General features: G+C 51.3%; 1 protein-coding gene across 5 annotated transcripts in view; it reads right to left on the reverse strand.

The window, feature by feature from the left end:
* LOC310694198 (mothers against decapentaplegic homolog 4-like) overlaps positions 1 to 10,924 on the reverse strand; it is a 36,277-nt gene extending 25,353 nt beyond the window's left edge. Inside the window, exon 1 of one of the 5 annotated variants that reach the window (XM_083477179.1) lies at positions 10,806 to 10,924. The gene's annotated coding sequence lies outside the window, so the exon portion shown is untranslated. Of the gene's footprint in view, positions 1 to 451; positions 485 to 3,835; positions 4,620 to 10,805 lie in introns of those variants that run through there. The other 4 variants (XM_083477176.1, XM_083477175.1, XM_083477178.1 and 1 more) reach the window with 4 other exon arrangements.
* Positions 10,925 to 11,161: the final 237 nt, after the last annotated feature.

Below are 11,161 nucleotides of genomic sequence, written 5' to 3' on the forward strand. Positions count from 1 at the left end.
TCCAGTATACCTGAAGGAGCGTCTCCACCCCCATTGTTCTGCCCGGACGCTGAGGTCCAGCGCCGAGGGCCTTCAGGCGGTTCCCTCGCAGTGAGAAGCGAAGCTACAGGGAACCAGGCAGAGGGCCTTCTCGGTAGTGGCACCCGCTCTGTGGAACGCCCTCCCACCAGATGTCAAAGAGAAAAACAACTACCAGGCTTTTAGAAGACATCTGAAGGCAGCCCTGTTTAGGGAAGCTTTTAATGTTTAATAGACTATTGTATTTTAATATTCTTCTGAAAGCCGCCCAGAGTGGCTGGGGAAACCCAGCCAGATGGGCAGGGTATAAATAAATTATTATTAGGCTCAAACCTGCAACACTGAAGTTATCAGCACCGCGCTCTAACCAACTGAGCGCTATATAAATTGAAATCATCATCATAATATCTGAGCTGAATACCAGATTACTCACTGCAAACACTGATGCACTCAGCACTGGATTGTGGGGGGGGGTCTCTTGAAGCATTTTGGGGGAAGTGCATGATGGGAAATTTATGCTAATAGGTGAAAGAGGGCGGTCATTGGTTTGCTTCAGAAAGAGAGGTCAACAGCTGGGAGTGGAAGCCACATGGGCCGTGAATAAATTGAACTTCCCAGTCCAGGGACAGTCTACCTCTTAAGTTCCTGTCCTGGAGGGGGGTATATAAACAGTGGGCTTCCTACAGGCATCCTGGAAAGAGAGATGAGTTAAGCCTGGAGAAGAGGAGGTTAAGGGGTGATATGATAGCCATGTTCAAATATATAAAAGGATGTCACATAGAGGAGGGAGAAAGGTTGTTTTCTGCTGCTCCAGAGAAGCGGACACGGAGCAATGGATCCAAACTACAAGAAAGAAGATTCCACCTAAACATTAGGAAGAACTTCCTGACAGTAAGAGCTGTTCGACAGTGGAATTTGCTGCCAAGGAGTGTGGTGGAGTCTCCTACTTTGGAGGTCTTTAAGCAGAGGCTTGACAACCATATGTCAGGAGTGCTCTGATGGTGTTTCCTGCTTGGCAGGGGGTTGGACTCGATGGACCTTGTGGTCTCTTCCAACTCTATGATTCTATGATTCTAAGCCGATCCAGCAGGGCTCTCCTTACAGAAATAGGCATGGCTGTTGAGAATGAAGCCTCCCTAGTCTTACGCAGTATACCTCCAAAGGCCAGGTACTAGGAAGAGAGAGCAGGGGTGAGCTGTTGCTTGTGAGCTTTGTGGCTTCTTCCTTTCAGAGTCAGGATATTGGGCTAGATGGGCATTTGACCTAACAAAGATCTTCTTAAGGACTGGAGCAGAGATTTGGGTCAGGGCTGGCAACGTTCCCATTTATGTATATCTCCCTCCCCTACTAAACACACACACAAACGGGGTCCTTTCAGAGTATAACAACTCAGGAAGAGGGCTGCATGTACTACACTTTATATAAGCATGTTTACATTATGCAGATTTCCAGCCAAACCTCTGTTGCCTTGACCCAATTTATTATGCAAATGCTTTTACTACTTTCCAGGAATTATTCTGGAATTCATGGAGAGCAGAGATAAGGGGCCATGAGCAAGGCTCTGAAGTATCCGACTTCTAAAGCGGGACAGGGAACTCTCCAAATATTGTGGGACTCCAACTCCCATCGTGCAGCGCATCCAGCGGTCATGGATAATGGGAGTTGTAGTCGAGCGATGGCTGGAGAGCCACCGATTCTCTTCTAAAAGACGGGGACCTCATTTGGAAACTCCCTGAGGCTTTCTGAGATTGCACCCGCCTATCTTCTATCATGAGAGCTAGTAAGTTTGCCCGGCTTAGAAAGGAAAGAAAGCAAAGGTTCTTTGGAACGTAACTGACCAGCCTTGCTGGTCAAAAATATATCTAAGCCAGAAACGTACCTAAGTGAGACATAAGACAAAAATCTCTGGAAGAAGTGAGGTGGAAAAACAGTCACCACTGAGCCGGACGGAGCAATGGTCTGAGTCAGCATAAGGCGGATTCCTACATCCGCATTTAAACCAGGCCTTTATTAGAATTGTAGATTTGGGACCCCAAGGTTCATCTAGTCCAACCCCCTGCAATGTGCGGGTGGCGCTGTAGGTTAAACCACAGAGCCTAGGACTTGCTGATCAGAAGGTCGGCGGTTCGAATCCCCGTGACAGGGTGAGCTCCCGTTGCTCGGTCCCTGCTCCTGCCCACCTAGCAGTTCGAAAGCACGTCAAAGTGCAGGTAGATAAATAGGTACCACTCCAGCGGGAAGGTAAACGGCATTTCCGTGCGCTGCTCTGGTTCGCCAGAAGTGGCTTAGTCATGCTGGCCACATGACCCGGAAGCTGTACGCCGGCTCCCTTGGCCAATAAAGCGAGATGAGCGCCGCAACCCCAGAGTCGGCCACGACTGGACCTAATGGTCAGGGGACCCTTTACCTTTACAACATAGAATACATTTGACCATGAGGACTAGAAACTTAGCGTTACATTTAAGGGAAAGGCCACAAAGTCACTGGTTGAGAATATGCTTTGCACACACAGAAGATACCCAGAATCTGAAGAGGCACTGCCAGTCCGAGCTGAACAGACCAACGTTTTGACTTGGCGTAAGGCCACATTCGGGGAGGTGGCCGTCCCCCACCTAATCCTGGAATAAAACAAGAACGGATGTAGCAGCAATAAAGGAACGTGCTTGTGCCAGGATGACGGGAGTCATGCGAGGGGAAAAGGATTCCTCCCTGTAACTTTGGAAGGAGGGACAGGGAGGCGTGACGCCCAGCCATCGCGGCAGAAAAGCTGGAGACTGTGGGTGGGTCACGTGCAAGATTCCCTGCCCTTTAATAAGTTTCAGAAGAGAAGGATATTTATTCACCAGTCTGAGCTCCCTGGGGAAAGAGAAAAGGGGAAAAGATCGACTAGAGGTTTTGTTTTGTTTTTGTCATCCATGCTCTGGGTGGGCAGATAAAATAATATTGGGGTGCACTGTTTATCCCACGCTGAGTAGACACACATTGAAATGAGCAGTTAAAAACTAGCCTGCTTTGTTTGACTGTGTCTGCTCAGGGCAGAAAGAGCATCAAACTCAACCCAGGGTTCTTTCGCTCAGAAGAGAAGTAGAGCCTAGTGGTTAGAGGTGAGCAGAGGGAAGACTCGTGGTGGTGGGGGAGTGGAATGTGAGGTCCCGGACTCCTGGGTTCTTTCTCTCCCCACACTTTCTCTTTGGGCCCAAGCATGGGTCAAAGCTGGGGGGGGGGGGGATAATGTGGCCCAGTCAAACATATAAATGTCCCCCGAGCAGCACATCCATTTACAGAGACTTAGAGGCAGGAATCATCTTGAAATGACACAGAAACACAAAAAACTGCCTTGCACTGAGTCAGACGGTTGGTCTATCTAGCTCAGTATTGTCAACACGGGCCGGCAGCAGCCGTCCGGGGCTTCGGGCAGGAGGGTGTGTGTGCGCATCTCTCCATGCCCTACCCGGAGATGCCATCGTGAATCCAACCTGGCACCGCCTGCGCGCAAAGCCACCGCGCTGCAGCCTTTCCCCATAAACAATGCAAGGTTCTAGTCCTCATCGTTCTGAACAAAGCACAAACCCTCAGGCAGGGGCCTCTCCTCCCAGCCCTACCTGGCGATGCCTGGGACCTTTGGCAGGCCAAGCAGATGAGCTGCCTCGGCCCCTCCCGGAGAAGTGGGGTGGGGGACAGGGAAAGGAGGGGCAGCGATCTGAAAGCTGGAGGAGAGGAAACTCCGGACCCCGGTGCCCAGAAGTGGCGTGGAAAGGTTGGGGGGCAGCGATGCGGGAGACCCTCCTGCCAAATCAAACAGGGGGGGGAAACTCACCGGCTATGGGCGATCCCTCTCCGGGGTGCACGGATGCTCTCCGCGGGGCTCAGGCATGCTCCCCTGGACGTGGCAGGCGGATTAAGCCCCCCTTGAAGGCGGCGGGACGCGCGTCGGCGGCGGCTGCTTTGGAGAGGAGCGCGCGCTCTCTTTGCGCTCCCTTCTCCAAATGGGAGCGAAAGACGGGGAAGGAGGCGGCGGCGAAGGCGCAGACTAAACACAGCCGAGCCAGACAATCGCCTGCCTGCTAGTCATGCTGTCAGCCGCAGCTTCGCCTCGGGGGGAGAGAGAGAAAGAGGGAGAGGGAGAGGGAGGGAGATGGGAAAAAGCAAATAGCGAATTCTCCACGGGGTCAGGCTGAGCGCAGCCCCTGCCGCCCTCCCGCTTCCCCATCTCCCGCCTCTCTCTCAACCGAACGAGATATTTATTGACATTTCCACCCCCGTCTTTCTTATCCCAGGAGATCACGCTTCCCTTCCCTGTTTGGTCCTTCCAACAACCCTGGGAGGTAGGTTGGGGGGAGAGCGCGCAGAGGGCTGAGTGGGGAGGATTCGAACCCTGTACCTTGCCATCTCTGTTCATTTTGATTTGCATACCGCCTTTCCAGATTACTGCGCGCGAGGCGGGTTTGCAAAGCCGGAGAAACAGCAAAACAGGCGGCAGAAATCACACAGGCGCCTGATCACAATCTGATCCAATATGAAAATGTCATAATAAAGACATAACTTTGGAATAAACAGCTTATATCCAAGCAAGCGATGTTCAGCACTCCATTAGAATACAATAGTAATCAGCAAAATTAAAAATCAGAAATTGATAATTTAGCAAATCCAGTCTTAGCAATTGCAATAATTACTAAACTATAATCAATAAAAATAACAGCAATGTATAAAATGCATAAAATACAAAACCATGTAAAAGGATCAAATTGAGAAACAAGGACACACAACTTAATTTTTTTTTTAAAAAAAGATATCCCTGAATTCCCAGGCACTGTAAGCTGCTGAACTGCACTCGAACCTGTAAGCCAGGGCTGAGGGCGGGAGAGGCTAAGGGGACGTTGGCAGGGCAACAAATGCAAATTTCACCTTTGTATGGCAGGTGAGTTTCTACACCTGCACCTACCTCTCTATCCTCTGTCCAGGGAACCAAAGGAGCATATGGAGAGTTTGAGGACACATTCCGCTCATCCTCCTCCAAAAAACCTAGCATGAAGCAGGACCAGTGAAGGCCTGGGAAATGCCCCGAGGGCCAGAGAAAGAAGTCTGGAGGGCCACATTCAATGCCCAGACCCGAGGCTCCCCACCCGTGCTTTATGCACCAGATCTTGCTTCCTTTCCCAATCGGGGCAACCATAGCTAGGATTACCCCTTTAGCCCTTCTTCTCTCTTCCAGAACTTAACAACAATAACTGAGCAGCTTCTATTCTTCGCTCTCCCCTGTAATAAAAAGGTAAAGGGACCCCTGACCATTAGGTCCAGTCGTGGTCGACTCTGGGGTTGCGACGCTCATCTCGCTTTACTGGCTGAGGGAGTCGGCATACAGCTTCTGGGTCATGTGGCCAGCATGACTAAGCCGCTTCTGGCGAACCAGAGCAGCGCACGGAAATGCCGTTTACCTTTCCGCCGGAGCGGTACCTATTTATCTACTTGCACTTTGACGTGCTTTTGAACTGCTAGGTTGGCAGGAGCAGGGACCGAGCAACGGGAGCTCACCCTGTCACAGGGATTCGAACTGCCGACCTTCTGATCAGCAAGTCCTAGGCTCTGTGGTTTAACCCACAGCGCCACCCGCGTCCCTCTCCCCTGTAATATCCCCTGGTTATTACCTCTCTCCTGAGACTTATAAAAGATCAGAGCAGTCTCTCCTTCCTCCCACCAATTCACAGGCCTTGGCTCCCCACACTGTCGTATCCCAGGTCGGGGGGGGGGGGTAGAGTTGGGAACTGCGCCTGTTGAATTTCAGCCTGTCTGCATCAAAATTAGGCAGCAGGAACCTTGACTTGAGCCAGAAAGTCCCTATCAACATTTCCCAAAGTGTGTGCCAGGCGCAGACTAAAGTGTCAGACTGACTAAATGTGTAAAAGTCTTTCACTAGGCACAAAAAACCCCAAAATACTAGCTGTGGAAGCACCTGTCCTCTGTATCTCAGGGTGATTCACTGCCCAAATTTTGCCTCCTTCATTTATTTAGTATCTGTTACCCCCCCTTTTTTTTGCTCACTCTTCCAAAAGAATGAAGGATTCTCCCCTGTCTTAACTTGCACAACAACCCTGCAAAGTAGTTCAGGCTGAGGGCTCTCTCAAGGCTGCACCTGCCAGACTTTTGTGTACCCCACCAGACCCATCCAGCATTGCCAAAGTTCAGGGATGATGGGAGGAGAAGAAGAAGAAGAGGAGTTTGGATTTGATATTCCGCTTTCTCACTACCTTAAGGAGTCTCAAAGCGGCTAACATTCCCCTTTCCCTTCCTCCCCCACAACAAACACTCTGTGAGGTGAGTGGGGCTGAGAAACTTCAGAGAAGTGTGACTGGCCCAAGGTCACCCAGCAGCTGCATGTGGAGGAGCGGGGAAGCGAACCCGGTTCACCAGATTACGAGTCCACCGCTCTTAACCACTACACCATGCTGGCTCTCTTTGTAATCCACAACCTCCGGAGGGTAACCATTCACACTGATTACCCCAGGTCAACTGTTTTGGGGAGATGCGAGAGTCACAGGCAATTCCGATTTTAATTCAGAGAATAAGCATCCTTCTTTGGGGGGGCGTTAGACGTTTAAGGGGAACACAGGAAAAGCCTGCTAGATCAGGCCAATGGCATCCTATTCTCACAGCGGCCACTGGGGAACCAGGAAGCAGGATCTGACCACAAGAGCAACTCTCCCTCTCTGTGGGATTCCAAAGCATCACTGCCTCTGGCAGAGCCATTGATCACAGACATCATAAAACTGGAAGGGACCCTGAAGATCATCCGCATTGCAGGAATACGCAGCTGCCCCTTATGGGGATCGAACCTGCAACCTTTGCATTATTAGCACCATGCTCTAACCAGCTGAGCTATCCAGGCTGTTCAATAGCCCTGTCCTCCATGAATCTGTCCAATCCTCTTATAGAGCCATCAGAGTTGGTGGTGGGGGGTTAGGGGAGAGGTAGTGCCTCTGATAAGGGACACGGGTGGCGCTGTGGGTTAAACCACAGAGCCTAGGACTTGCTGATCAGAAGGTCAGCGGTTCAAATCCCCGTGACGGGGTGAGCTCCCGTTGCTCGGTCCCAGCTCCTGCCAACCTAGCAGTTCAAAAGCACAAAAGTGCAAGTAGATAAATAGATACCACTCCAGCGGGAAGGTAAATGGCGTTTCCGTGTGCTGCTCTGGTTCGCCAGAAGCAGCTTAGTCATGCTGGCCGCATGACCCGGAAGCTGTACGCCGGCTCCCTCGGCCAATATAGCGAGATGAGTGCCACAACCCCAGAGTCGGCCACGAATGGACCTAACGGTCAGGGGTCCCTTTACTTTACTATTGCCTCTGATAGAGGGGCACGTCTTGCTCCTGCTGGGGCAGTTTGTCCACCTTTGGTTCCCACCCCGCACTCAGCTCTCACCTGTGGCTCCCAGAAGCTCTCGGCATGCGATAGCGCCCACACTCCGGGAAACGGCTTTGACTGGCCAACTAAAGCAGATGAGGGGAGTCAATGGGTCTCAAACCCTAGGTGAGTTAGGGGCTTCCCCTGCAGGCGAAAACAGGCTTTGGACGACTGAGCGGACGAGACCAAGAGTGGGTCTCTTTTGGGACGAGAAGGCTGTAGAACATGGGTAGGCAAACTAAGGCCCGGGGGCGGGATCCGGCCCAATCGCCTTCTCAATCCAGCCCCTGGATGGTCCGGGAATCAGCATGTTTTTACATGAGTAGATTGTGTCCTTTTATTTAAAATGCATCTCTGGGTTATTTGTGGGGCCTGCCTGGTGTTTTCACATGAGCAGAATGTGTGCTTTTACAGCGGTACCTCTGGATGCGAACGGGATCCGTTCTGGAGCCTTGTTCACATCCTGAAGCGAACGTAATCCGCATCTGCGAGGGTCGAGATTCACCACTTCCGCGCATGTGCGTGATGTCATTTTGAGCATCTGCGCGAGCGGCGAAGCCCAGAAGTAACGCGCTCCGTAACGCCGCGGAGAGCAACCCGAAAACGCTCAACCCAAAGCTACTTCAACCCGAGGTATGACTGTATTTAAAATGCATCTCTGGGTTATTTGCGGGGGATAGGGATTCATTCATTCCCCCCCCCAAAAACAATATAGTATGGCCCCCCCCACAAGGTATGAGGGAAGTGGACTGGCCCCCTGCTGAAAAAGTTTGCTGACCCCTGATGTAGAAAGAAGTGAGGGGCAGATGGGGCTCGTCTACCTGGGAAGGGAGCCCATCTAGAAGAAGGAAAACTCTGATCCTAAACCTCTACCTTTGGAAGAAGAAAAGGCTTAGGAATAAAGTCTAGACAAATCCAGAGTGGAGCCCCTAAGACGGTTGGACGGCGCCTTGTACGCCTCCTTCCAGCAACTTCTGCAGCCAAGCTGGTGTCAAATGTATTGCCGTTTTCTTTTTGACTACATCAGTGAGGCTGAGAGGGGGGGTCTGTGCAGCCCAGGACCTCCAGACACACGGCCCGGGCTTGTGCCCCAAAGAGGTCACTTTGGTGCCTGTTTGACTCCCCTCCATTATCTCTCAAGACAGACGGATGTCAACAAACAGAGTTGGTGGCCATCGCTGCCTCCAGTGGCCATGAGTTCCACAGTCTTAACTAAGCGCTGAATGTTTATCTGCCCTGAATCTACCAACATTCAGCTTCGCTGCACTTCCACGACTTCTGGTGTTATGAGGGATAAAAGCTTTCCTTTACTCGCTTCCTCCACGCCACGCATCGTTTTATAAACCGTGCCGCCTTTTCTCTAAACGAAAGAGTCCCAAAGGTGGCAATCTTTCCTTATAAGGGAGAACACGGAGCCGGTGTTTTTTCTGAAAGGAGCATTTGCAAATGGGGAAAAAACAACACACCAGAATTCATGGGGCAGAGATGGAAATATTGCGTGAGGGGCAGGTGTGGGAACGCAAATCCTCCCTCCATATAACACACTCTTGTTGTGCATTGCTGTGTCTCAGCAAGCTGATTTCCGAGCAAACTCTGGGAAAATCCTTGGCAGTTCCGCAGACACAACAACAGGAGGAGAGAAATTAATCTCTTGCGAGCCTGGGACACTATAAGATAGCAGACACAATGTTTTCACACCCTATAAACCCTTCTCCCTTCCAAGAGAATAATAAAAAAGTCCCACAAACTACACATCTGTTGATTACGGTTATGCTTTGTCTCTGCCAGAGCCAAGTTGCTGGAAAAACACAGGAGGGAGGGAAAAGTGAATAGAAAGGTTTTTCCCCTCCCTCTCTTATAACACTGAACATCCAATGAAGGTGAAGGTTCAGGTAAGGTAAAAAAAGATAAAGGACCCCTGGACGGTTAAGTCCAGTCAAAGGTGACTATTAGGTTCCGGCACTCATCTCGCTTTCAGGACGAGGGAGCTGGCGTTTGTCCACAGACAGCTTTCCGGGTCATGTGGCCAGAGGGACTAAACCGCTTCTGGTGCAGCGGAACACCGTGACGGAAACCAGAGAGCACGGAAACGCCTTTTACCTTCCCGCTGCAGCGGTACCTATTTATCTACTTGCACTGGTGTGCTTTTGAACTGCTAGGTTGGCAGGAGCTGGGACAGAGCAACGGGAGCTCACCCCATCACGGGGATTCAAACCGCCGACCTTCTGATCGGCAAGCCCAAGAGGCTCAGTGGTTTAGGCCACAGCGCCACCCACAGATAAGGACCAGCCGCCTGAGAAACAGTTTCTATTCAAATGCGATTTTGGTTTTAAACGCAGTGTAAGGTAGTTTCTATGGCAGTATATTGTATTTAATTATGGGGTGTCAGAGTTTTTAGGGGGCTAACCGGGCTGGGATAGCTGGCTTGTTGGTTTGTGAATATCTGGTGTAGATTTTCGGTTTCCTGTATGGGACAATCAGTGGCGTAGCGTGGGGGGTGCAGGGGGGGCTGGCCGCACCGGGCGCAACATCTGGGGGTTAGGGTTAGGGGGCGCAAATCCACGGGTTAGGGGGCGCAAATCCACAGGTTACGGGGCGCAAATTACTTGCCTTGCCCCGGGTGCTGACAACCCACGCTACGCCACTGGGGACAATGACAATAAAGATTATCGTATCGTATAAAAGAAAAGCCCTTCTTCTCTCTCGCAGAGCAGCTAAACTGTGGAACTCTCTCCACCAGCCTTGTGTGACTTTAAAAGAGCATTAGACAAATGCATGGGAAACAAGGCTTTCAGTGTCTACTGACCCTGATGACTATGCTGTCTGCTTCCACTGTCGGAGGCAGTGATGTGCCTCTGAATATTAGCTACTAGAAACCGCAAGAGGCGAGAGCTGCTCTTGTGCTCAGGTTCTGCTTGCAGCTTCCCATTGGGGCGCGTGGCTGGCCACTATGAGAACAGGATCATGGACTAGATGGGCTGCTGGTCTGATCCAGTAGCCAGGGTGTTTTAATGCTCTTGTGGAACCTCCAGCGCCAGGGCCAGTCTACCTGATTCCTGGTGTCTTACGGGCATCTGGACACTGTGAGGACAGGATGCTGGACTAGATAGGCTGCTGGTTTGATCCAGAAGGGATCTTCTTATGTTCTTACGGGCTCTGGTGATGGTGCTGGGTGCAGGGGAAGGGAATTGGGGAGGGAAGTTATAGTTCAGATCTGACTTTCTTTAGACAACCAGTTGACAGTAGTCGGGCGAGCCAGCTATTCCTGGACCTGGGGAGAGGTGTGCGCATCAGTTGCGGGGTGCAAAGAAATCATATAAGGGGTGGATAATAAAATAATATGCAGGGGGAGGAAAAATGAAAGCCGTTGGGAATGAGCTAGGTACTCACCCCATAGGCGCTGGTTGGTCCCTCCTGCTCAGCAACCCACCCGCCTTCCCAACACTTGGAAAAACAAAATCAAAATCAGCCCCTCCGCTTTGCAACTTGTTCACAACAATAACATAAAGCCTTTGGGAACGTGTGGAAGCACACCAAGGCCGGCAGCCAATGGGAAGCGTCGGCACAGGCAGCCGCCAAGATTCCGGCCAATAGGCGCCTCGGGCCCACAGAGCTTGGGGAGGGGGGAAGTGGGGCGGGGCCGGCCCGTTCCATGAAAGGCAATATATACGTTCGACGGACTCGAAAGGGAGCAAAAGATTTTGTTTTGGGCTGTACCACTTTCTTCCTCAGAAAGGGGGGGGGTT

This window comes from Podarcis liolepis, assembly GCF_965112155.1.
Source record: "Podarcis liolepis genome assembly, chromosome: 15".
Classification (NCBI taxonomy): Eukaryota; Metazoa; Chordata; class Lepidosauria; order Squamata; family Lacertidae; genus Podarcis; species Podarcis liolepis.